This window comes from Xiphophorus couchianus, chromosome 11 (assembly GCF_001444195.1).
Source record: "Xiphophorus couchianus chromosome 11, X_couchianus-1.0, whole genome shotgun sequence".
Taxonomy (NCBI): Eukaryota; Metazoa; Chordata; class Actinopteri; order Cyprinodontiformes; family Poeciliidae; genus Xiphophorus; species Xiphophorus couchianus.
Window position 1 is genome coordinate 14,675,067 of NC_040238.1, and position 26,976 is coordinate 14,702,042.

At 39.6% G+C, this 26,976-nt stretch overlaps 1 protein-coding gene and 1 long non-coding RNA gene across 2 annotated transcripts in view; one reads left to right on the forward strand and one right to left on the reverse strand.

Moving 5' to 3' along the window:
• Nucleotides 1–26,976, forward strand: part of ntm (neurotrimin) — a 257,381-nt gene that overhangs the window by 58,754 nt on the left and 171,651 nt on the right. The gene's annotated exons all lie outside the window — the stretch shown is intronic.
• LOC114153311 (uncharacterized) lies at nt 6,700–10,620 on the reverse strand. The gene is made up of 2 exons (XR_003597303.1): nt 10,512–10,620; nt 6,700–9,965 (listed from the first exon to the last, which is right to left on the reverse strand). It is a non-coding gene; the product is annotated as an uncharacterized LOC114153311 (long non-coding RNA).

A 26,976-nucleotide genomic window follows, 5' to 3' on the forward strand; every position in this document is an offset into this window, starting at 1 on the left:
TGTTGGGATGAGGCTAATTTCTGGCAAAAAACGAATAATCACAAAACAATCTCTAAATCAGCTCTTTTAAAACAAATGATGTCAAACAGAACATAGAATAGACTTGCAGCATTGCTCTCGAAGGTGTAAATAAAGATTCAGGACACGGGAGGTGAAGTTTATACATGATAGGCAGGTTTTCTCTGTTCTCTGCTCACACAGCTCCCTCCGGTGGTTCCACCAGTGGTAAAGCAGATTTTTGACTCAGCAGGGTATTCAGCAAGTGTACGTGCAGTTTCTGTGTTTCCCCCACTTCCCTGAGAAGCGTAACCAGTCGTGTAACGACGACCTCTGTCCCAAGCCACGGGAGCTGCTCATGCTTGATGAAGAGCCAGGCCTCCCAGCAGGAGTTATCCTGGGTCTTCCCAGAGCGGAGGTTGTGATGGGGCTTCTCATTCTGTGGAAACCGGGACTATGCACGTTTGAGGTGGAGCCAGTTGTAGTAAATTCCAAGAGAGGTGATTTAGATTCTTCGCTAGATAAAGAAATATTCCATCTTTTTTAGGATCTGAAATGACAAATCAGAATCTAACAACTACATGCATTTGTACCTCTGTTAATCACTGGAAAGACCCAGAATAGTTACTGAAATAACTTGAAATGGAAAATAATAATAAATTACTCAAATTTACAGGCATATTACAAGAAAATAATGTTCAGCTAAAACAGCCAAGAATGGCTAAAAGCAAAAGAATTGCACTACTGTATTCTGGATTGGCCTTCTTCTGCTTTGCTCTGCCTGCCTTTGTAGGAGGTAAAGTGGCAAAGGGGAAATGAGCCTGGTGGGTGGGCATTCGAAGTCAGCTTCCTTCTTATTGTTCATTATTAAGATCCAAGCTTTAAGTCGGAAAAGTTCTCTTTTTTTGTTACTTTTCATTTATGGAGTTCTTTCTTTCTTTTTTTTATTGCCAATTTTGGCTGGATCAGTCCTCCAACAAAGGGGCTTTTAACATGGTTATTTTATTGAAACAAGATTAATTCTCATGCTCTCTATCCATCCATCCATCCATTTTTTGTTCACCCTTGTCCCTAATGGGGTCGGGAGGGTTCTCTATCTCCAGCTAAGTTCTGAGCGAGAGACGGTGTTCACCCTGAACAGGTCGCCAGTCTGTCGCAAGGCAACACAGACATACAGGACAAACAACCAAACAACCCACACACACACACTCACTCACTCACATCTAGGGTGAATTTAGAGAGACCAATTAACCTAACATGGTTTTGGACTGTGGGAGGAAGCCAGAGTACCCGGAGAGAACCCACCATGCACTGTGAGAACATGCAAACTCCATTCAGAAAGATCCCGGGCCGGGAATCGAACCCAGGACCTTCTTGCTGCAAGGCAATAGTGCTACCAACTGCGCCACTGTGCAGCCTCACAGGGCCATTGTACAACAGAAATTGTCTGAATTCAGTTGCCTTCCGTTGACTGTATTCCACCAGTGACTGTGGTTTTGAGACAAATTTCTTGGAAGATTTCTGGTTCATTTCAAGTGATTAGAATGGAAATGGAAACCCTAAAGCAGGGGTGTCCAAACTTTTTGCAAAGAGGGCCAGATTTGATCAAGTGAAGATGCCCGGGGGCCAATAGTTTGTTCGGACATTTTTTAACTACAAAAGTTTCATGCAAATACACACCGTTATAAAACAATTTTCATTGTCACAATTATCTTAATTTTTCAAATGACAAAAAAACTAATATAAGCCACTCAGGCAAATGAGAACAACTCTAAAAACCCAAATTCTGCCTTTCTTTCATATCTGGAGAGTCAGATAACATTGAACAAACTGTATAAAATACCTTAAATTTACATGAGTTTAAAAATATCTTTGCCTCAAGAACATTTTAAACAGGAGTTATAAGTAATGCAAAGTTGTCTGTTATTATTAAATCTTAAAACAAGTGAATTTTGCTCGTCATTTACTATATCTACAGGTTCATAACCAAATCTTACTCAAGAGTTTAATAAAAATAAGTGCCATAAATCCAGGTGCATAAATGTTCTTTTGGCTCTTCACTGCTGATAATGACAGATGTTACCGTTCAAAACACTCAGTTTTATGTCCTCAACTCTCAGTGCCACACTGTTACTGTCAGGTAAACATTTTTCTCAAATTCTTGCTTCTTCTCAGGGCAAAATGTTCTCCACCATTTTCATAACACAGTCTTTGATAAATGTATCTTCAGTAAAAGAGGGTTTGCCATGTTTAGCTATTAACATTAACTTCGTAGCTGCTTTGGTGGTATTTTCTTTTGACTCACAGGCCCAAAGAAATCGCTGTTGTGATGCCAGTGCAGCTTGGAGCTGCTTCACTTTTTCAGCACGGTCACTTCCTGTTAGCTTGTTGTATGTGTTAGCATGTTTAGTCTGGTAGTGTCTCTTTACGTTGAAATCCTTAAACAAGGCAACCATCTCATTACAAATTAGACAAGCACAATTGCCTTGATTTTCAGTGAAGAAGTATTGTAATTCCCATCTCTCTTGAAAGCGGCGGCCTTCACTGTCAACTTGTTTTCTTTGCAGTGGCCATGGCAGAAATGAGTGGAGAGGGCTTTGCTGGCAGACTAATAGTATTAAAGTGGTGCTGCCACCATTTGGTGAAAGGGGGAATTACAGTTTCAAGTTTTATGATTTATTTATTCTGTTTCACGGTGCAGGCGGGCCATAAATAATACATTATAAAACCGAAGCTGCGGGCCGTATGAAATCTGACCGCGGGCCGTGATTGGCCCCCGGGCCGGACTTTGGACATGCCTGCCCTAAAGGGTCCCTTGATCCATAAACCTATAACTTTTGTAACACGTCAAGCACAAAACTCGACACCATTCCTATGCCAAGCTGAAGCAAGGGTGAAACTCCATGATGGTGGTCCTCATCTATGAAAAGTTCAAAAGTTTCATCTGTTTGTAGAGGTGCTGTACAATCAGGAAACTGTCATCAAGTGTGGTGGAGGGGGTGAGGCAGAACGCAGCGGACTCAGGTTGTAGAAAATAAATGGTGATTTAATTTTGAAAACACAAATCCAAAAACCAGGCAGCACAGCTGAGCGGAAGGCTAACGCTCAACACTGGTAGCAACAGGTAAACGAATGGACAGCTAGACAGCAACGACAGACTGGTGCGACACATTCGACAAGGACCCGACAAAAACACAGGTGGTATTAAATACACAAAGGGTAATCACAGAACGAGAAACACCTGGGAACAATCAAGGGGTAGACAGGACAACAGGGAGACTCAAGACACAGAAATCCAAAATAAACACACAGAAAAACTCAAATCAGCACAGAAAAAACCCAATCCTGACAGAAACACAACCTTGTTATCCATGTAAAGTCGATGCTCTGCACAGCGTTCACAGGGCCAGAATGACATTTGTTACATTTCACAGATACAGGCACCCAGAAGTAAAACATTAAAATGTTTTCATTTGTACGGCAAACCCTCTTGAGTTATTGACTTCAGGTCTTCAATAAAGTCTTCTAAGTATTCTTTGACAGTCAGGCTTGGACAAGCCTGCATACAAACCAATGACAATAGCACCACTCTTTGGAAATGTCTTAATCATGGCCAAAATAGGCCATAACTCGTTTTTGAGCTTCTGAAGAGCACCAACCCATCAATGTTCATACGTAGACGTAAAGTGTCAGCTGAAGGATGAGTCGTTTAACATCTGTGAAGTTGTAGCTTTCGCCACTCCAAAATGATAGAAAATACTTTCCCATTTCTTTCACTTGAAAGGTTTTAGGACTTCTTGAATCCTTGGGTAAATCCAAACTATGGTGCGCTAAAATATGTAGTAGCTCTGTCAGTGCACTTTGTGAAATATTTTGATGTGCTGCCTTATCTGCTAGCAAAATTTTAAGTTCATGTGTAGGATCAGTTTCTTCACAGGTGCTGTCCAAGCCTACTTCAATGCTACTGCCAGTATATTTTGTTCCAGTTGTTGTTCATTTTCATCTTCAAATTCTGTATCAGACTCTTTTTCATTTTCACTCAGACCAGCTTCACAGCTCCTCTCCTCTCTGGGTATCTGGTTGTCCACTTCAGAAGCACAATCCAAATCAGAGAATGCACCACTTTTGACCTGGATGTCTTCCAAAAACTTGAACTCTGAACTTTAGTCCTTCCTGTGGCTCTTATCCACCTCTGCCTCATTATATAAGCTCATAGTTTCTAATTGTTTTTTTACTGGTTTCTCCCCATATTATCTAAATGTTTCGTTTCTGTTGCCTGACCTGCGTTCCATGTTTTGCTACGCTGTCATTTTCTGCGTATGCTTTTCTGTTGATTTTTAGTTTTTGTGTTTACAAAACTTAACTGCAACATGATGCTAATATTGTCAGATTTCTTCATATTGGATCTTTTCTACTGCTCTAAAGAGTGCCTCAGTTAAACCCGATAAAAAACGACACATAACCTACTCTACATCCCTGTGTGCTTAATGACTGCAAGCTAGATTATTTTTTATAATTTTCTGAAAACATATATTTTCTTTAGACAAACTGCTGTTAAGAAACAGCAGCTGAAGTTCCTTTGACATTTTATTTTCACAAATGTTTATTAATTTACAGAGCGAAAACACTAATAATATTTAACTAACCTTGTAAAGCCTTAGTTACATTTCTCAATAGGATTCAGTGAATCGGTCTGCCTGTGCTCCAGCATACGGTGGAGCTGCTTTTAACACTCTGTCAAAATGCCGATGTTTGGAATTTTCTTGTCATGTTTTTATTAATCCTTTTTTTTTTTGCTCTGTAATAAAAAGTTACATTTCAAATGTGAAAATAAGTATTCCAACTGTTCTTTTTAGGGCTTTGCGACTAATTACATTTGCATTTTCAACTGAATTTTGGCCCCAAGTAGTCATAAATCTACATAATTTGCAAAAAGATCATTTTCCCCTTTTTTTCCCACTTGTAGTTGCCTCTCAGAGGCCCCACTATATAGCTGTGAATAAGTGAATATTGGCTAATATTTATGGTATTTTTCATAACAAACCAACCTATGATTGAAAAGAAACAGGACTAACCCTAAAACCTTTTGGCTGTTTCTGTCTGTCTGGGTGACTGGAGGTCTCATTGATAAAGGATTGCGTCGGATTCGTACTAACAGTGTAGGTGCCCCCAACAAGCAAAAATGGCATACGCCAAAAAAAAAAATTAAAAAATCTGATTTATAAAACCGTGTGTAAGCACAACGGCCCGCAATTTTCCTTTTATAAATGACAGATGTACCTCAAAGATCCCACCTCAGGTTCTGCCCACATTCAACCATAAATAGTCAATGTCAGTTTATTTAATTGAGCCAGCCGATCAACGTTATTTCATGATTAACGGGAGACAAAAAGGGAAATTAAACACAATTCCACAGAGGCAGAAAGCGATGTGAACGAGGTGGCGGGTTGGAGACGTAACTTTCAGTTGCCACGGTGATGTGAAATAATGTTTATAAACCTCCGCCTGGATGCTAGGAGCCACGCTCGGTCGTCGCCAGTGGATCTGTCGCGCAGCATTATGGACGGGATGTTAACAGGAATCACTGTGTATGTTGATCACCTTGTCATAATTTATGCTAAAAAAAAAGACCTAAAATAAAATAAAACTGGTGTTTGATCATTGGGCAGAGAAATATGATGGTGACAGAACGTTTAAATATCCTGTAGACTTTGGTTTAGGATTGGGGCTGCCTTATAAACCTTTTATTTGAAAGGTTTTCGTGCTCAAGGATATATCGAAATGCATTTTTAAATCCTTATGATAAAAGTGATCTATGGTTTAAGTAAAATATGTAATAAAATGTATGAGGGGATCATGATGAAGTGTGGCTTCAGTTCCCCATCTCACCATCTGTCATTATTTTCACCCTGTTTCCAGAACAAGCGTACGTGGAACAGTGGTGGCGTAAGGGACCGCTCACTTTCACGTCATAGTTATTGATTGTAGAAGTCCTAATATTTTTTGCTTTTTACGTAAAAATAAAATAAATAAAATCTGTCCAGTAAATACAGTGTTTTCCCAAACTCCTGAGTTATTCTAGTACATAATTGACCAGAATAATTTTATTTTGATATTCTAGTAACACAGCTTCCTTGGTTATTTCTAATGCTGGGTTTTTCTAATACGTATTTTCTCCCCCATTTCTACAGACGCACTGAACCAGAAGGATTAATAATTCCTTTCACACACATCAGGTTCACCAGGCTGCTCTCTTTTGGCAAACATTTAATGTCATTCGTTTTGTGACTGTTCATATTGAAACCACACCTCTGACTCCTGAAGCACTGGCTTTAAGCATCCAACCAAACTCAAACCTGTTTGAGAACATTAAAGCCATGTAAAAAAAAAAAAAAAAAAGTATCCTTTTCTTCTGTCTGACTGTGACCAAATTGGTTTAAGACTATTTTTTTTTATTTGGCTGTTTTTGGTTAGAGTGTTCCATTTGAACATTTTTCCTTTCCATTTCAGCCCTTTGTGACTTTGCCCTTTGCGCTGAAATAGGAAAAGCTGTGGAGTGAATTATCATCCGACTTCCTCCTCTGTTAGAGCTGTGCAGCAGGTTAAAGGGTACGCTGAGAGAGCACAGACACCTGACCAGCGGCGCTTCCTGAAGACACCGTATGGAGTCAATGTCTCTGCACCAACTACCGTACTTTTTTCCCAGGGATCTGTAAAATACTTAAATCAGAACAGAAAATCTTTTCTCAGCACGTCGTTGAAATACCCTTTAGGGGGTTTTAGCTCTGGGAATTTATTGTACATTATTGGCACTGGGCTTTCCTTTGAAGCTGTTGGCACCAGTGATCCTATGTATCGGCTATATATTGGTTCATTTGTTGCAAAAGTTTAGAACTACTTCAATTTTATTAGAATACGTCAGCATCGTTCCTCTGTCGGGAATCCAAGCAGATTTTCCATATTGAGACAACTGAAACAAAAAGAAAGACATCAGTATTTCCCAAACTAAAGTTTTATTTTTTCCCCCCCTTTTCCAGTGAAAGTAGGATTTGAAAATCAAGCAGCATTCGAACCAACTGAACATTTCCACATTTTGCCATGTTAATGCACATTGTGTGGTAGACCAGCACAAATGAGTAATTTAACCTTTAGTTGTCCATCTGTCTGTCCAACCTTCCCTCTGTTTTGAAACAAATTGAAGTCCTGCACAAAAACCACATCAGTACATCTCAATAGCAAGCTCTGGGTTTTTACTCAACAGCGATGCCAACTTCAACTGTCAGTGCGTTTGTCAAGCAACTGACAGGTAAGTCCTGTTCTCGTATGTTTCCTTTCTGATACCACGATGGGTAACGTCCATCGATTGTCTATAAACGCTTTATCCACGTAGGGGGGAGGATGGTGCAGAAAGGAGGCGCCTACTTCCAGGGATTAAAAGAATGCCCATTTTTCCAAATTAAATACAAACGCAAAAAAACGTGAAGAGCAGGCATTCTTTTGTATTCAGGCCCCTTGATTTAATTCTCAGTAGAATCCCCTTTTCCTGTTATGTCTGCGCACAACTAGCGACTGAAGAAACGGCTCACGGCCAGTTAGTGGTGCATCAGATTTTCTGTGAGATTTGGGACTGGACTTTAATTTGGCAATTCCAACTCATGAATATGCTTTGATTTAAATCAGGTCACTGTGGCTGTACATTTAGGTTTTTGTCCTGCTGAAAGGTGAATCAATCCGTCCGCAGCCTCCGACAGGTGATTGCCTTGTGTTTAACTCCACCAGCTTCCAATCAACTCTCTTCAGCTTTCTTGTTCTTGCTGAAGAAAATTATCCCGACAACCTGTCACACCAGGTTTTCCTGTGGAGTGTGTTTTCAGGGTGATGTGCATTTTTATTGTTCTCCAAACTCTTATGTATGAAACTTACATAGAGGAAAGAAATTGTATCGTTATTTGTTATGTTATTGCTAAATTTCTATATTTGGGTAATGTGTTTTTTTTTTTTTTTACCCACTTTGATATTTAGACTGCTTACCCAACATTTAACTTGGTGCAAAGTACATTTTTGCAAGTACAACTTAGGATATAAGACAGACTTTATATGAGGTACTGTATGATAGGCTAACACTGTAGATAACTGACATTTTTTAAAATGTCAATCAAAAAATAAACTTTTTAATATGGGACAACTTTAATGTACAGTTTTTCTGCTCTGCCATCAGTTTCATCAGCTTCAGTGATGTTGAGAAACTGGATTCACAGATGAAAACATGATCACATTAATCAGCTTCTATCATTTCTTTGTACATGCTGAAATGAGGTAGCACAGATGCATATTCAGTTTACCATACAAGATACTTTATGTTAAGAATTAATTATATTTGTGATGAGATTGTTGATATTCACTCAGTTTGTCAAAAGGTTTTTGGTCTATATTCATATATATGTCCGTATCTAAATTGTAACTTTTGAAGTTTCCACTCTGTTAACTAAATCTATAAATTCAAGCTCTACGCTTAGAGCTTGATGTTTTGCATTGTAGCAAAATGCTAAACAAAACAAAACCAAAAAAAAAAAATCATACGTATGACACATTTTCAGCTCAACAACCTGTCTTTAAGCCTGTAGTGGATCTGAAGTGAGACTGTGGGTGAAGCCATGTGGTCTGAGGAGCGGCTGCAGCTGATAGAGTGGTACCTGCTCAGTCATTGGCTTTTTCAGCCGCACTGTCACTGTCCTTGAGCAACGCACTTACTCCCACATTGCCTCTGCGTTGGTCGGAGCAAGAGGTGTCCATCTTTGAACGTAAGTGCTTTATGATTATCGTGGGAATGATTTCACAGTGAAAAACACTTTATTTGACGGGGTGTGCATAAGACTGGTATGACTCTGTCATAAACATGACAGCACCTGTAATGAACATAACAGAGTCTTTATGAATGTCTATAACTGTTGTCATGGAGTGTCTTTCGGTAAATATTGACACTTTAATGCAAAGCTGGCATTTTTAATGGACTTTCAAGGCCAGTTTTAGAGCAACTTTGCATTAAAAACCTCATTATTTACCGAATGACACTCCATGACAACAGTGATAGACATTAATAAAGACTTATTCATGTTTATGACAGTGTCATGTCAGTCTCTTAGTGCACCCTTGACAGGGTTAAGAGGTCATCTGTCTGTCTATCTATGTACTATATATAAGTATATGTATATATATATATATATCTATATATAGATATATATATATATATTTGTACATATTGCGCAGACTGAGCCTTGTTTCCGTTTGTCTTGTTTTTAAAGAATTATAGCTCTGATTTTTATCAGAGCGTGGGTGACCTCATGCTTTTTTCTTTTTGTAATTAAAAGAGCTTTGTCTCAAATAAAGGATTTTTATTGTCAAACAATAACATTATATAAAAACAACATTCTTAATAAACATCCTCCAGGGAGGCAGTTCCATTATTTTATTATTATTATTATTATTTTTTACCAAAGCTGGTACACATTGCTAAGCTTTTACCCATGATTGTTTGGAAAGGTCAGCTGAATAATTAGTTTGACAAATGAATTGGACAAATCAGATCATTTGTCAAACTAACTGCAGAAATTGAACATTTTATGAGCTGTCAGAGTTAACCACATATTCCTGAGACGTGGCAGATGGCTGTACAGTCAAACATAAGAGCACGCGACCGTTTTGCACAAAAGCTTTCAAACAAAATTCTACCTAATGTAACTGAATGTTTAATAATTCAGGTACCAGCTGGAACTGCCACAATTTTTCCTCGGAGGAGCATGATTCACCACCATATTTTCTACCAGTGCAGTTTTTGTGCTTAAGCATGAATCAGTTTTTTCCTGGCTCTGTAGAACCGCTGTGTTTAGTTTCCCGAGCCAGAGAATCGGTTGAGCGCTTCGTCTCTACGTCAGTAAAAAGGTTTGGTCTTTTCCCCCGTTGGACCATTTCTGTAGATCAGACAAGAACATAACGACACTATAAAACTAGACCGAATATAGATAACTGTATAAATCTGCCAGTCTCATTAGAGATTTCGTTTCAATGCACCCCATTCTGGATAACTAAGCATTTTTTAATAAAATGCCTTAGTACAATTTATTAATTTACTAAAGTGGTTGTTTGTGTAATGTTGGTGGTTAGTGGGTTTCCACTTGGGAGCCTAATTAGAGTAGGATGGAAGATGATAGCTGTTATCCTTCCTCTTAATACTCATTATTATACTCTCCTGTCTCTGTCTCAAATCAAAAGATTAACAATCCACTAGTCTGCCTGTTAAAATGTGGTCCTAAATAAGAAAGTATTATGGATGGACAGACACGTCAGACAGATAACCACCTGTTCCCTCCATAAGTCATATCATGGAATCAATGAAGCCATATAGGGATTCAGTGTATAAAAAAACTCATTTAATCCTCCCCCCACTATTTCCCTCTGCATTTCAACAATTAAAAACGAGTTCAATTAGGAAAACAAAGACATTTTTAAATACTTACAGACTTGAAGTTGTATTAAAAGCCCATTTCTTTTCCTTCCTGAGTCGGACCTTGTTCTCCATGTTAAAAAAAGATCCAGTTAAAAAGGGTTTATTAAAAACGATTCATAATAGCAGAAAGACGCAGCACCTTCATTAGACCATCCTGAAAGGGCTTGGCAGGAAGTTCTAGGTGTGATTGTTACAGACAGCCGACATTACATGTTAGCCACGGTCTCTTGTAGTTCAAGGTTCTACTGCATTTATCTGAACTGGAATTGTCAAAGATGTTTCCCCTTGAATCTTCCTGTGACAGATGCAGGCTAGAACCGGCCTTGGTAGCATTTATGTCCAGAAATTACACCTCACTGGAGTACTAGTTTTCAATTCCCCTCCCCCAAATTTAGAAAAAATAAACAAATCAAGCCTGACTCACTTTGACTGTGTGAGACTGTTGGGTGGATTTTATTATGTTGGCACCAGAACAGAACTTGCCTATATTGAATAAGAATATTTTGGTGCATTTTAAGCAGCATTAAATATTTGTTGAAGAGGAAATTTGATATTTTTCACTCAACTTGGCAGTCCTTTATGAATTATTTCAACACAAATGTATGATTAGTTTGGTACATCAATGTCTGTCATGTCCTCTAAAGTTTGTTCTTTAGCTTATGTGTATGCGCTTTTATGTACCATGATGAAAAAACGCAAAGATAAAAAAAATTATTTAAAAAGTCCTATTACTCGATGTTTAGCAGCGAGGAGAGCAAAAGGCATATTTTTCACGCCTTATGCATATGTGTTGCATATTCTAAAATGTGTCATGAATGGGTTTGATTGACGTGGTGGACCCAGCTTGAAGTGCAAAAAAATGATGGTTCTAATGAAATCCGAAAAGGGTATAAGGTCCAGGCGGCACAGGCGGGCAAAAGGCAAGGAGCTGTGACACTGGTAGCAACTGGAAAAGCAAACACACGAATGAAACACAGCAGACAAAAGGAACCAACACGTCTCGACTTACGACTGCAATGACAGAGACCTGACTGGGAAACACCGACACAGTTAGGATTAAATACACAAGTGATAATCGGGGAACACTAGACACAGCTGGGAACAATCAGGGGCAGATGATAATAAACCCACAGAAAACCAAATCCTCACAAGATGAAAGTTTTCTGCACCATTTTAATTGTATAAGCCTTCAAACAAACATTACTGCTGGGAGGGGTTTATCGCTTTCGTATTGAATAAACTGTATTCTTGTTCTCATATGACTTAAACCTGACTCCTATATTGTGACTGCAAACTACATTACTACCAAAAGAACATTTATATTGGAGGAGCCGCCCGTTCTGCCCCGGCTGAGCTTCTTTCCTGCTGTGCGTTTGCATATCTGTGATGGCTCCGGTGGAGACAGAAGCTCCAACACAAATTACTTTGCTTTGCTGTTTCCTAGGATGAATGCCAATTATTAAAACACAAGCACATTAGCAGAGGGTTATTAGTTTCACATTGTGTTGTCAACCGCCCGAACGTGTGATGAGCAGATTAATGCTCATTTGACTGTGTTGGGATTATTATATTAGCTGGCCTGCTTGGGAGTGAAAAGTGTAGTTTGCAGATATGGAAAGATATGTTTATGTTGGGCTTTTGGTGCTCGACTGTTTGGTTTATGGCTTTAGTTTGTGTAAATAGTCTTTGCTCATTGTGCTGGAAGTATTTGCTCTCAGTTATCATGTTCAACATTTGGCCATGTTGTCAAGGGAGATTTTCAGTCTCTGTCGAGTTGGACATTGCCTGATGCTGCTTGATCGTGATTTCAATTATAACCAGTTATTTTTTTTGTCAATATTAAAATCAAAAATATATTTAGAAAAAGTTCTTGACAGAAACTGTCCAACTATTGCACTTGAAGGACAGTGAACAGATGTGAACACATACATGTGAAGTATTCTCTCACCCATCCAGTTGTTAAATTCAGACGTTCCAATCACTTCCATGGTGACGGGTGTGTAGAATTCAGCAAGTAGGTAGAAGATGTGCTACAATGAGTCGGCAGATCGGCTTGTAGAGAGCATTATGGGATGGGTTTCCATGGAATCCAAGGCTTACACCACAAGTGCTACGCGAAGGTCGTGTGCAGTAGGGGTTGCATGGCTTCGCGTTGTTTAAAGTCGATGAAAAGTTGAGCCGACTCCGACTAGCTGCTGTGGCATCGGAGAAACACGCACTTTCTTCAACTCGCATTTCCAACAGACACTGACAGAGGACAGCTTAGACTGAAGTCTATTATGCAGAACCAGAAACAAAAACAGAACATTATCCCGGACGTCTTAGCAGAGTCGTTTTCTGTCACTGTGGTCCAAAACGTTGCACTAACTTGAGTCTGACATTTTTTTGTTTTTCTCTTAATACCAGTTGATACTGATGATCAAGTTATTTGCTCACCTGGGACAGCCTCATCTAGGAATCAAATGAATACTTTGACCACAATTGTGCATGTTGGACCATTACAAACTAAACTTATTATAAACTAAACATTTTTACTTCGGGGTACAATTAAATTCAGCACACTCATATTTGCTCCAGGTGGCTCTCTCTCGATGCGCAGCAGGATGCTCTGGTGACTCCGGCATGCAGCTCTCTGACTTTCCTCAGAATGGAGTTTGAGCTACGTTTGTCTGCGTTTTTGTAAATGTTCTTCCAGGTCAGAAGCTTCAACAGAGTCTGACATCTTATCTTGCCGCACTATTATTCAAGTAGCCCGCTCGCGATGCCCCAAATCACAATAAGAGCATCCTGGCAAAACTGAGTAGACAGAACAAGACATGTTTTTATGATCGAGTTTTCTCGATTAACTACATATTAATAAAAAAAGCTATTTGATTTGTTTTCCCCCTCTTTTTTTTATAATGACATGCTGTCATTAAAAAAGTCCCGTCAATAATGCTCTTATTGCCAAAGTAGCGTTGGCATTCGCCGGATGCCAATGAAGCGGCTGCTGTGTGGAACAGCAAAGCAGGGTTTTTTTCCTGGTTCCCTTCATTTCTCTACAGTTCCAAAAAAAAACATGACCCGTGAGCGAGTGTTACCGAGAGCAAAAAAAAGAAAAAAAGAGAAAGTGTGTGTGATTGATTGTTGGTCAGCTTTCCCCGCGCGGCGCCTCAACCTTTGTTTTTCACAGAATCTGTCGCCGCAGACGAGGGCGCATTCCCATCTAATGCTATGTGACACCCGCCCTATCCGTGCAGCTGTCAGAATAAATATCGCAGATCAAATGTAATCTGATTCTGGTTTCACCCCAAGATTCGCATCTGTCCGCGCTGCGTGCATCTGTGATGTTCTTAATGGAGCTAGCATCACACGATCGGCGGTGGAATCGCAGCATCTGTCCAGAACAAATCCTTGTTCTTCTGCAGAGGGATGAAGCAGGAGATCAAACATAGCTTTTGCCAGTGCGCCTTTCTGGTCTGCATGCCTTGTTATTACTTTCTGTTTGGCTCGTCTGTCTCTTCTTCTCTGTATATGCATCCTATACCACTCGCAGAAAACCAAGGCAAACAGCATTCTGCAACAGCACAGATCACAGGCTAGATTTTTTTTTCTCAAACTCACATTTCGCCTCAGTAGTTTGAGCTCACCAACACCTTATATATACTGTGCAACATTAATAGTTATGACCTTCTCTCTGTCTTCTCCCCACCCCCATTTGCCCTTACCGTCTTGGTTCTCCTTCAAGTTGTTTGTTCCGTTTTGGTACATTTGTGCAGGACTTTTCCGAAACAGATCGGAAGAGAGGGGAAGGGGCAGTGGGGGGTGAAGGGTGGGGCGGGCTGCCAGAAGCTTCTGCTCTGTGCCTGGCCTTGTCAAATTGATTGATGAGAAAGGCAAGCTTGTGTTCTTGGCAGGCTGGGGATTCATCCTCCTGGCAGCTCTGATATACTTATCTTGGTTTAAAGTGGCGGTAGAGGTGGGAGGGGTTGCCATCGCGCTGCAAGGGTGTAAAAAGGAGATTAAGGTGCTGCACATCATGCTAAATGAGATTAGGCGCCATCTGATGCACATGCTGCAATGCTATATGTGCTAGCTTCCACTTTTTCTTTTTTTGTTTGTTTTGAACTTAGTCAAAAGACAGAGTGATGGAGGAGAGATGAGAACGCACACGTTTGAAGCTCATGTTTGCTGTCTCCCTGAGACTTCAGCACCGTCGGTCTGAAGCAGCGCCGGCTCCTCAATCAATCATGGATGGATTTTTGGAGACCTAATATATATAAATAAAATATTATACGGGGTTACATATGAATAAAATTACATGTGTGGTGAGTTGTGGTGTACTCTAAATATCCTTCTGTCTCCAGCGTCGGATGCCTCCCGTCTGTAACTTAGAGAAGAACAAGATGCGACGTTAGTCTGATCAGCTGTCCAGATCTCAATGTACAGCAGCAGATGTGAGTTATATTGTTATTGTTACCTCTTGCCTCGACATGTGGCATGATTAATGTAGCAGCAAATTGTTTTAGGAGTCGTGACGGCACGATTCCTTCGGTTGGTACCTTTGGTTTCATCACGCTGCATAAGCACGTGTTATTGAAATTACAACAAAAGTTCTCATATATGTACATCAGCCCCATTTTCTGTCTTTGACTTCGTGTTCAGTGAACATCATGTTTTCAGGCTAAATCGGTGAGGTCCCGGTTCTGAGGCCCTCATCGACCCTTTTCTCTTCTGTCCTTCTCTTTGTAGAGTTCTGGACCACTTTTGCTCTCGCTACAGACTAACTACGGAGAAAACCCAGCAGAGAAAGAATTTGGGCAGTTTGCTCATGTGTGTTTGCAGAAGCAGACTTTGCTCACTGGTGCTGCGTAACTTTTTCCTCTGAAATACATTCACAGAGCAACAGATGGAAAGAATTGGCTGGTGCTGCTGGTGTGGAAAAAAAAGATTGCTTTTGACAGGGTTTCTCGCTCAGTCATGAGTGATGGGCAACCTCTCGTTCACCCACTCAAACACTCAAAACCTCAGTCGCTGCTTTGGCTTCCTCACATCATGAGCAGGAGGTAACTGCAGTCTTTTGTTCTCCGACTCCCGGTTCTGTCAGCGTTTCTCTCCGGCTTCTCGTTAAATTTTAATTGTTTTGTTGCGGTCGTATATATTGTTCCAGCTGCTCTCGCCCTTTTGTTTCCCCTCTAGCAGAATTGTGACAAATTGGGAGGTCTCATGGTCTCGTCTATGTTAAGAAAACATTTTAAGACAAATAGACTTGCCTTACTAATGGACTGAATCGAGAGACGTGGCTTGCAAAGTGGTTCTGAACCCAAATTATCTTTATTGGAAGATTTCCCTAGTTAAAGTCTTGCAAAGGTTTCTCCAAATTATGAACCACTAGGAGCAGTGAATATTACGTACAGTTCCAAACTCTTTCAATTAATTATGCGTCAATCAAAAATCATGGAACAAATTAGATCCAAAACCTGCATTGAGACAAGTCCACCAACAAAGAAATGTTGCTGACGCTGTTTTGGATTTATCGTCTATTCATAAATTATCCATCAGCTTTCCGCTCACTAATTATGTAAATTTATCCTTAATTTTGGTCCTGAACATAAACATGTGAGGGCAGAACGGAAGACGAGGTCTCAGGAGGATTCTGACGTCAAAGCAACAGAACGTTAGGTTTTCATATGTGCTGACTAAGCAGCAACAGATAGATCATTTTGGGCCATAATGCCTCTGATATTGCATTTTTTTTTATTGAAATATTGAGTCATGAGGATTTAATGAGATTTTGCATTTGTTTGGTGTGACACGTTGTGGTGTGCTTGTTGAAGGCTGTGTTGATGTGTGTGGGGTAACTAATTACGTCCCGAGTGAGATTCGGCTTAGATGGGAGATGCAGTATGTATGTGGTCCAGTAACCATAACAACTACAACAGCCAATATTGCAGCTGTGGTGCTTGGCCAGGTCGAGTGACATTTCTGCCAGCCTTCAAATGATCAGTTCCTCTGTAAGTCTACTCACAGAATGCTTAAGAAGATAGTTTTCGTTTTTAATTCATAGTTAAGTTCAGATAGTTAAGTATTACAAATTGCACCAGATATCACCTGATATGTAAATCCGATGTTCAGATATAGTTCAATTTGTTAGCACTCCTGGTAAACACGGGCCAAAAGCATAGAAATAAATGGATCTTTTATGGTAGCAGTGTACTGTGTTTTCAAATTGAAAAATGTGGGGCGCGTTCACACCAGCCCTGCTAAGTCCGCTTTAATTAAGCCATAGTTTGTCTGCCTAGAAAGTCCGGTTCATTTGGGGAGGTGTGAATGTGCAACCAAACTCTGATGCAGACCAAACGGCAAACTCTGGTCCAAAGGTGCGGTTTGAATGAATATATGGAAGGCGAGGCTGCTCCGAAAGCAGGAAGCAGACGATGGTGCAGGGCATTCTGGGTAAATACAACCAAAACAAATGTAAAAAAATAAATAAATAAATAAATAAATTTGTAGACATTATATACGGGAGCATTGCTGCCACCAACAAGTAAGGACTGTTGTGTTTTCTTTCTCAAAAAGAAAAGATAACAAAAAAAAAAACTAGAACTCATGTCTTGTACAAATTACACTGTTTTAAATAGATTATGGCATGGTAGCCTTACTTCTCGAGTCTTTTTTAAATAAATCGAGAAGCCCAGAATTTGACAAATTTTGGTAACCAAAACAAAATTAGACATTCAGCCCAACCCAGAAAAACAAACACACCTCCAGACGTGACGATGAAAATTGAGTTGATGATGATGAAGTTATGCAAAATGAATTGCCACACAGCTTCAACATGTTTGATCGCACCTTGTCTACAGCTTTGTAACTTGCCAAGCTGGTCATGTTTTTCCACCTCATCCATTTTATTTCTTAACTGGTAATTGGTAGCATTGTTTGGAATGGTTGACCAGAACAGAGGAGCAGTGGCTGCTGTTGGCACAGTTTTGCAGAAAGTGTCTTTACTTTTTGGCTTTCCAACATTTTCCCTGGTTAAGACACTAAAGACTCACTATTGCTAACATTTTTTTTCCACTTTAAGAACGCTCCTAAAGCCTGAGGTACTTTGTGGATAACTTATCTTACAGAGGTAAAATCCTAAGAACAATCTTAGAATTCCAGAAATTCAAAGATTTCTTTCCTGAAATGTCGACAGGTTCCACTTTTAGATTCTTTGTGCACGCGGGTCCTGGTCTTAAATCTTATGATGAGACGCATTCTGTCAAGGTTCCCAGGATGTTGTAGAGAAAAGGGCCACAGCAGCTCAGATTGGAGTCTTTATGCCCTTTTTGACTGGATTTGATTACCATTCATGAGGCTACAATTCGATCTGAAGTCTATTATTAAGAGCATTGAAATCAGTGACAAAAATATTGACAAAATATTTTACAGTATTCTCATTGCTTTAGATGTACCTGTAAAGCTTGCTTAACATTCTTTGAGTTAGGTGTTTCAAAGTGTTTTCTTTAATTTCACACATGGTATAATTTTTGTCATCTTCCCTTGAGAGTCCAGGACATGTTGAAAGTGACCTTATGTGTTCGGCGTAATTTGTTAAGGTGCCACACTTCTCTACTTCCACGATCTGTTTTCTTGGGATCCTCAAAATTAGGACATAAATTCACAGCAAGTTAATCAAGTTTTGGCATTTCTTAATGGAATCGTGCCGGTCCCCCACTTGACGGGTTGGAAACATTTATGTTTTTCCCCAACAGCCCTAGTATGAGATGCTTCTCCACATTATTCATCCTTTCTTTCCTGAAAAAAACCCTAAAAATCTACAGGCTATTTTGGATTCATATAACCGAAACATATACATGCTCCTGAATTTATTTTAAAGCATTTTACAGGTCTTTACTTGGGATTCCAGTATATGTTTCCATCTTTTCTGCACAAGGACTCTGAGTCTGAACCTGATTCTATTTGAGAAAGCAATTTCTGCTTTCCTTTCTTCTCTTTTTTTGTTTTTTTGCTTAGTTAAAATACACACATTTTCTTCTTTTCTTTTCACTTTAGTTCCATTTTAGTTCATTGTGTAAGTTACGTCTTGTGTTACATTTTTAAACACTGCAGTTTGCGCTTTTGCTATGTTATCCCCAATGTTTTAAATATATTTATGTAGCTCCCCTGCCTAAAACCTTCCACGTCTCGGGAACACAACCAAGTCTCTGCTTTTCACTTACCTTTATGAACATGAGGGGTGGGAGGAGATTGTTTAATAAGGGAACCTGAGCATATTTCCCATCTTTTGCATGGGACAAACCAGTGACAATCAAATTAACATAATTATTCATTAAATAGGCAAACAATCCCAGATGTTCAACCGCCAACAGATGTGCACCTTCTGTCCGCAACCACTCGGTATGAAAGGATGTGCACAGAAACTATGAAAAAGAGTGATTTTTAATAATTTTACTTGAAGAATAGGGGATTGGGAAAACCTTCACAGAATTTAATTTTTTACTGTCAATCAAGCTGGAAGAGACCGTCTAAGAAAAAAGAAAAGAAGAAAAAAAAACAACTAGAAAGCCAGCGAGGACCTTGGCAAACAATATCGGTGTGGTGCGTTACTGTTTGAAATACACCTGAATAATTGACGGCAAGCGTTCTGAACTGCACGTGAAACTTATGCAACAGCATGAGGAGGTTATATTCAAGATTCATCCTGTACAACAACGACTAGATCGACGTCTCCAGTAACTGTACAGCAAATGTGCAGTGTGTGAAACGTCCAGACTGTATTCAGCCGGAGTCAAAGGAACCGGACTCTTTAAGTTGTAGATGAGAACATCATCAAAACAGACGAAGCTATCGAGAACGGAGTGCGTCGTTCACGGGGGCTTGGAAGAGAATCTGAACGGCGGTCTTCCGTTCTCTTTGGTGGAAGCGGAGGAAACGGGGCGTTGTGGAGGTTGAGTTTCGTGAAGATGGTTGCGTCATGAACAGGTTCAAAGGCAGAGGACATGAGAGGTAGTGGATGCTGTGATCTGACTGAGTCCTCCACAGCCAACGCAAGGTCAGAGAAACCCATCAGTTTTGCTGACAGAGAAGAATCCTGAAGACGCTCTGTTTTTTGTTTGAGGTCAAAAACTGATTAGTTTTTAACTTTTAACTTTGAATGCAGCCTGCTGGAATATGTAAGAAAAAGAAATACTTAAGAACTGCTTTACAAAATGCTGATTTTGAAAAAATATGTATTAATTTCTTTGTATGTTATTGTCAGCAGTATGTAGCTGAACCTGGTTAACAAGCTGCTGTTTGTGTTGGAAACAGCCTCCCTCACCTGCAAGAGTGCCACTTTCAGTGAGGCGAAATATTGTTTCTGGGTCCTGGAGAAAAACTCAGTGACTCTCAGAAACAGAACATTGGCTTACAGTACACAGTGTGAATCAAAGCTTTACACATACAGCTTTACTGCTGAGCTACTTACAGCGTTCTCATCTCTTATTCTGTTTGATAGTGATGTTAATATGCATTGTGTTGGGCTTGCTTCTATAATCCATGATATAATAAACAATGCAGACTCACCGCAGGAGCTTTTCATCTATATAGAACTATTAGGGGATTGTTTTTAAATTGTTGCTCAAAGCATCTGATGCTGCGACAACCTTCCCTTCATTTCTCTCTCCTCTTTCAAGCACCACTGGTGAGGAGCAAGCTACGTTCTCATTTGATTGTCATTATTTAGCAAATATGTAATGAATATTTTCTGAGGAATTACCGTATTTATTTGGACTATAAGCCGCTACTCTCCTCCTCCCCCCCCCCCTTGAACCATGCAGCTTATAGCCCGGTGCGGCTTTTCTGTGGATTTTTCTTCTACCGCCAGGGGGCTCTTTAGCAGGAAGTGAATCATTGGAAGTCAAAATCGTTTGTTGCCAGTCACGTGGTTTTCACTCGGTACAAGCCTCAAGCCTGGATTCAGGTGGACCATCACTACCTGGCGGTACAGGAGGGAAATAGAGCCGCTGCAGGTAAGTTCGGCTCATGGTTCGGCTTTGGAGACGGAAGGCTGCGTCCTTAGCCCTCTGCTGGGTCCTTATGGAAAACCGAGAGCGGCGGAGATACCAGTGGCTTATAGTCCGGCGCAGCTTATGTATGTACGTTTCCAGTTTGTTTCAAAACATTTGTAGGTGCGGCTTGTAGTGAGGTGTGCTCTATAGTCCGGAAAACATGGTAGATCAAATCTCAAAATGACTGTTTGAATTGCAGGAAACAGGTGCTTCCTCATTTTCTTTACGTCTTTGTATCACATCCTGCATGTGGTACTCAATTATCTTTTATATATATAGTTTTTGTCTTCATATGTTTTCACCTCTTACTACATGTAAGGGTCAGTTTGGAACGTCTTCACGTTTCTTTTACTGTGCTTGTAACCATTTGGCATTTAGGTATATGTTTCTTACTTACCTAAAGTATGATAATAAATATATATATATTTTTTTTACTTCCTCAAAAGGTGCCGATAATTTTTGCATGTTAAGCAGGAAAAGACTAAACCTGTTGTCAGCTCAAAGTGAAGTCATAGAAAGCGAACTCATCAAGTTTGAAACTTTGCCAAACGAGCAGAAAACTTCGCTGCTCGGTGTTGTTAATTTTGCCATGATTTTGATTTTTGATTTTTATTTTTTGGCATTTCTTTGACCTCGTCGTCTTCTAATAGCTTGGGTCACAATATCGTTTTTAAATGGCTGCACATCTTTGGATGCATTTCAAACGTTTTGCTTGCTTGTGTGAAATCATTGAAAATCTGAAAAGAAATTAGACATGATGTACGGAAAGGAGTTGTAACCCTCAGAAGTCCGTCTCTATCTTGGGTACAATTTCCAGATGAGCTGAGATGCACTTCTCTTGTTTCACCTCCGACAGTAATAGCTTTTGGTCTCTTTTCATTTTTGGTGCTAGAAAACCTACGCGATTGGTAAATGTTATTTTTGTTGTTTTTCCGAAATAGCAAACGGTACTGTAATGCATCAAACTCGCGGCGTGTTTCTACTTTTCACTAACTTGACAAAGTTGGTTCCATCCACTTTGTCCTAATTCAATATGCAATCACTTTAAACAATGTTTCTGTGTGATTTTGCCTTTAGATTAAATTTTAAAATGACGCGCGGATCCTCAGCTTAGCAAAGAACAACCTGACAGACAAATCTTCACACATTTTGCCTTAGGAACTGAAATAGCTCAAGCATGACCAGAAAAGAATCTATTAGAAGACTGTTTGCAAAATTAGCTTGACCTTCTTAGCTGTAAGGATAATGCTTATCCTCCAAGACTCACACAGTACACAGAATGCACATAATAGCTGCCATGGAAAGTGCAAATAGACCCAGACTCACAGTTTCTGTATGTAGGACAGATTTTTTTCCCCTTTTTTTGTGAAAATCAAGTCCATTTGAAAGATAGGACAGCCTGTTTTTAATTGAGTTTCCTCTAGATATTAAATTTTACAAATTATGAGAAGACGTCTGATACGTAAAAATCATTACGGAGTATGACTTCCCCCCTCTTCTTCCCTTGCAAAGACGTGAGCTATTGCATCTACGGAGTAAAACTTCGTCCAAAGTAAATATTTCAGTCTACTGCCTGGATAATCGGAGATTGAATTCCAGCCAAAAATAAGCCTCGGTGCTGTCTGATTTGAAAATCCGCAAACAGGATCTTTGAATCTTAGATTAGAAAGAATTAGAATAAGAGATTCCCAACATGTCACTGAAGTGACAGCCCCTCTGTCCTGAGAGCAGGAAGAAAACACTGCACACACTGTCCTGCTGCATGTTTCTACAAACACTTCCACCACCGTCCCGCTGTAAGCTCAGGGCGCTTACCCCACCTCTAACCGATTTGCAGTGACTAGTGTTGTTTTGTTCATGAACAATCTGTTCAAATGAACAAATTACTTGAGTGAACGAGCCAAATCAAATCATCTTATTAACTAATTTGTTCACTTCTCAGTTCCGATAAGGGTCAGCGTGAGGCTGCCGGTTGGGTGGATCATCTGTGACTCGGATGATTAAGATTCCCTCAGTGAGAAACACACTTTCTTCCCTCTATGCATTAAACTACATGAAACAGTTTTTAAAACGTTCTTAAACGTTGTCTGATATCATAGCAGCTAATGCTAGGCTAAGGTACAAAATAGCTTTCTTTGTCACGCTGTGGTCAGCGGTAGCAAACCGTTGGCACTTTTAAACAATAATGTGCTTAAGAACATTTGTACGACTTACAGGATCCCCAAACGTGTCAACACTGGCAGATGTGACATCAAACCGGACGTGCATCTCTCAAAGTCGTCCCAAAATATTTCAAGATGCATTTTGACTAAATGAAAACTAAATTCGGTGTCTGTGGTGACTGACTGGTGGATTAAGAATCAGTTGTCCAAGGTGCAATTGATTTATTGATTTCTCATTAGAAGAATAATTGAATCAAACTGACAGATATGCATTGTTTTCTTTTCTTCTTTTTCTTATTTGCTGCTTCCTGTTTTTTGTAGTTTATTACTTTTCATTATTCTTTCTTTTTAGCTGAGTGCCAAGAACTTTGTGAGTTTCTTAAATTAAGTATTTTAACTGCAAGGTTAAATTTTTTGTATATTTTTTTTTTGTTAATACATTCTTAGATTTTGGAGAGAAGTTTGTATTTATTCCATATATGCATGCAGAACTTGCTGTTTGAGAAAGTCTGTCTATCTAAATCCTTGGTTATAATGTGTGGAAGATTAGAGTTGCCACCAGGCAATAGAAAAACAGAGCTGTAGCTATTACTTTATAATGTGAAGGAAGCCTAAGCAGCTTCCTTTCGTCATGTCTTCTCCCAGTGGCGACCATTAGAGGGTTTTCAGCCTTTACTATTTTTATTTCATGTTTTTTATTTTTTCTTCAAAACCAATGCAGTAAATGTTTAATATCAAAATCTGCTAGTGTTACGGTCTCAGAAAGGCTAAGACCTTAAACTTAGACACTATGTCTAAATAATTACATATTCCAGAAATTCTTATATCAATACTTAATATTGCAATTTATGCAGCAAGCAGAGCAATGTTGTCTTGTTTTTATTATAAGCGTGCTTAAGGCTAAATACACAACACAACGTCGAGCAACCCAGGAATTTAAATGGCTTCTATGAAGCATCAAACTCTCCAGTTTATAAAACAAAAGATTTCCCAAGTAGAACGGCTCTGATTGCTGCAGCAGAAACAGGAATGTATGAATCATCGTAGCGAAAAGAAAGGTTGCTACCTGGCATCATGTTTTTGTCATTCGATCTTGTTAACAATTTTTTTATTTTTTTTGTGCCAATCTTTGGCATTAGCAGGGCCACACTTGACACTAAAATGACCAGAACTGGAACGCTCACCAAACTCTTTGAATTTCAGGATTTTTGAGGTTTTCCATTTTGTGGCTTCATTGTTGTGGTGAGGACCGATATAAAAGAAAATCTAGTTAATTAGAGGGGTTGTAATGACTTAATTATGATTAATTACACTTATCAAACACCAATATTTTCCAAATCATTAAAAATAATTACAGTATAAAAAGAATCACTTTGATGTTACTTTCTGTCGGTTTTGATGCACTAACTTAGTGGCACAGAGACTTGCTCTCATAACAGAGGAAATCATTCGATTTGAATAAGGAGACTGCATAGCTGACCTAATTATTAAACCTAAATAATAAAGACAACAAACAGGTTTTCTGCGGGTTTCCCTCCTAATTGACTGTTTTCAACTTAATGAAGAAAACATGACTTTATGGGGTATATTACATGGTACTCTCCATCTTGGAGTCTGGGTCCATCACCCAACACAGTGCCTACACACTTGTGGCAGATCTGGGATCCAAAGCTTATTGTGGAAACAGATGCTGGCAGCCCCTTGCCTCACTGTCTCCATGGTTCTAATTAATGACAGGTCCTGGATGTTTTCCTGTTTGCATATAAAATCCTACTAAAAGTGCCTTGACATTTTGGTACAGAGTTATGCTGCAGAGTAAGCAGCCCATTGCTTGAATGATACCACGTGCTGCCTTTTTTTTCCACCCCCTGTTTTGTTTTTCCCCCCAACTTCACTGGAAGACAATATCACTCCAACCAATTTTCCAAGTCGGTTTATGTCTTTGAAGGATGCAGAGAAAAGCAGAGTAGATGTGTCGTGCATGTCAAAGCAACAGGAAGAGGAAATACCGGAAGATGGCGAGAGGCTCCCAGCTGGCGGAAACACGGCGCGGCTACATCGTGGTGCGTTCACTGTTAGCTGTAAGTCTTCAAGTTGATAAAAAGTCACAAGTCGTTCCTGTGGAGAAAAAATAAATAAATCCCATCAGTTGACTTCAAGGTAAGACTTTTTTCTTGGGTGAGTTTTGGGAGAATTCAGTTTAATACAGGGAATGTTTTCAAAGTTTTTATTTTTTTTAAACATTGATTTCATTTGGCTATAAGGGACGAAAAGTCAACAGTGATCTATTTCAAGCTCTTTAAATAGATCCCTCTTTAACATGAATTATTCTCGATGAAGACCTGAGCGTTTACTCGTTCAGTTAACCCAATTAGTTTTCTGACTTGCCAACGTAAGCACCTCTGAGACACAAGGCAGACTTTCCCTCCATTATGATTAAGTGCAATTGGGGACAGTAAACAGAGTTTGAGAATATTGGAAAAGATGAGTTCTCCCCCATGGTGATCACACAAGCTGTAGAAGATGCTGCAGTATCTCATTACGAGCCGCCCCCAACCAGTCCTCAATCTGTTTTTCATTCTTTCCAGTGAACCCACTTTTTTGTCTCACAGGTCTCAGGTTTGTAAGTATTTCTAATCTGAGAATTTCAGAGGGAACATGCTTCCACACAGATGTCAAAACTCCTACCAGTGACAAATTTGCTCATCTGAATCGCAGTGAGTTCACATCCCTGCATGCCTCTGCTTTCAAGCTGAACATTAGGTTCTGGCAGAATTTCGTAAACCTACATTCCTGTTTCTCCCCCCCTTCTTCTTTGTTTGCTTTGCTGGAAGCCTGAAATCATAACCCTGCAGGCTAATTATTATTCTTAGTACCTTGTGAGATTGACAGGCATTGCAGGCTTCAAGCTACCACATGTGGTAGAGCAAATCTTTTGCAGCTTCCTTGTAGTACTCTGTCTGCGAGTTGTGTCAGAAGGGAGAAAATTTGACTTAAATTAGATGCTTAAAAATATCGTGGATTTAAACTTATTTTGACGGGTCGATCGGAGTCTCGTTTTTTTTTTCTTTTTCTGAGTTGTTTATAAAAACTATTTGCCTACCACCCTGTAAAATGAGCAGATACCGAGCGTACTTTTCGAGCGTCACACATTCTTTCCTTTTACAGACACACTCCAATGTATTATGTCGTATTTCAATTGCAATCTGTTGCCAATTAGAAACATGTTATCAATCTAAGGAGATGCAGATAATAGCATTGAGTTATTGACTCTGCAGCGTCCCATCTCCTGGACAGAAACAAGAAGAAACCTCCAGCAGCACCACGCTCAGTTTGAAAGTATTTTTTTTCATTTAACCATTATTTGACCATGACGTCCCTTGAGATGAAATCTCTTTTCAAGGGAGAACTGGCCCAAGATACATTATCTCACATGGAAAATACTCAGATCGCACACAAATACAAACAACTTAATATGTGACAAGTGTTTGTTGAAAAAAGGGCTGGACATGATAAGAGACAATCTTATTAATTAGAGATTTTTGTAATTCATAATCTTTTCTATTTTTCTTCAATACAGATACATCACACAGTATTACACATTTTTAAGCTTTTGAACACTAGATTCAGAAATAGGCATATGGTATATGATTTTTACTATGATTATGTACTGTAGTCTAACTCGACTAATTCCTGTTTCACACAGCGAGATCTTAAAGGAAGGATGTTAGCAGCCAGCCTGTTGGCTGAACTTAGACACGTTGCTTTGGAGATCAAATAAGGCGGTGACCACTCAGTGGAAACCAGTCAAAAGTCAACAAACATTAGCAAGAAATAGCTGTGGTGTGATTACTTTCTGTAGGTTTACTACAGGCTGTGCTTGCTGCTCTGCTTAAGCAGCCTGGACCCACAGCAGCATAACAGCAGAGATAACTCTGGAAACTTAAACCTCTTTAAGATTTTTTTAAGAAGGAAAGTTTTCAACCTACTTTTGCAAAACTAGACACAGTGTCTGCGGTTCATGGAAACTGGAACGGTGCTTCTCCATGTTTGGTTCTAGTTCTGAGGATGCCACTCTGATGAGAAATTACCTGTTGAAGCAAAGAAGTCCCTGTTCTTCAGGTAAGACTTGAACCGGTCAAGAGAGTCCGACCCAGCTCTCCAGCTCTAATACCATGCTCCGCTGATGTCCAGCAGAACCAGCACTATGGTGGCCCCACTCTCTGTATTTATGTGGATGTCATTGAACACTTTGACAGGCGTAGTCGCTGTACTGTGG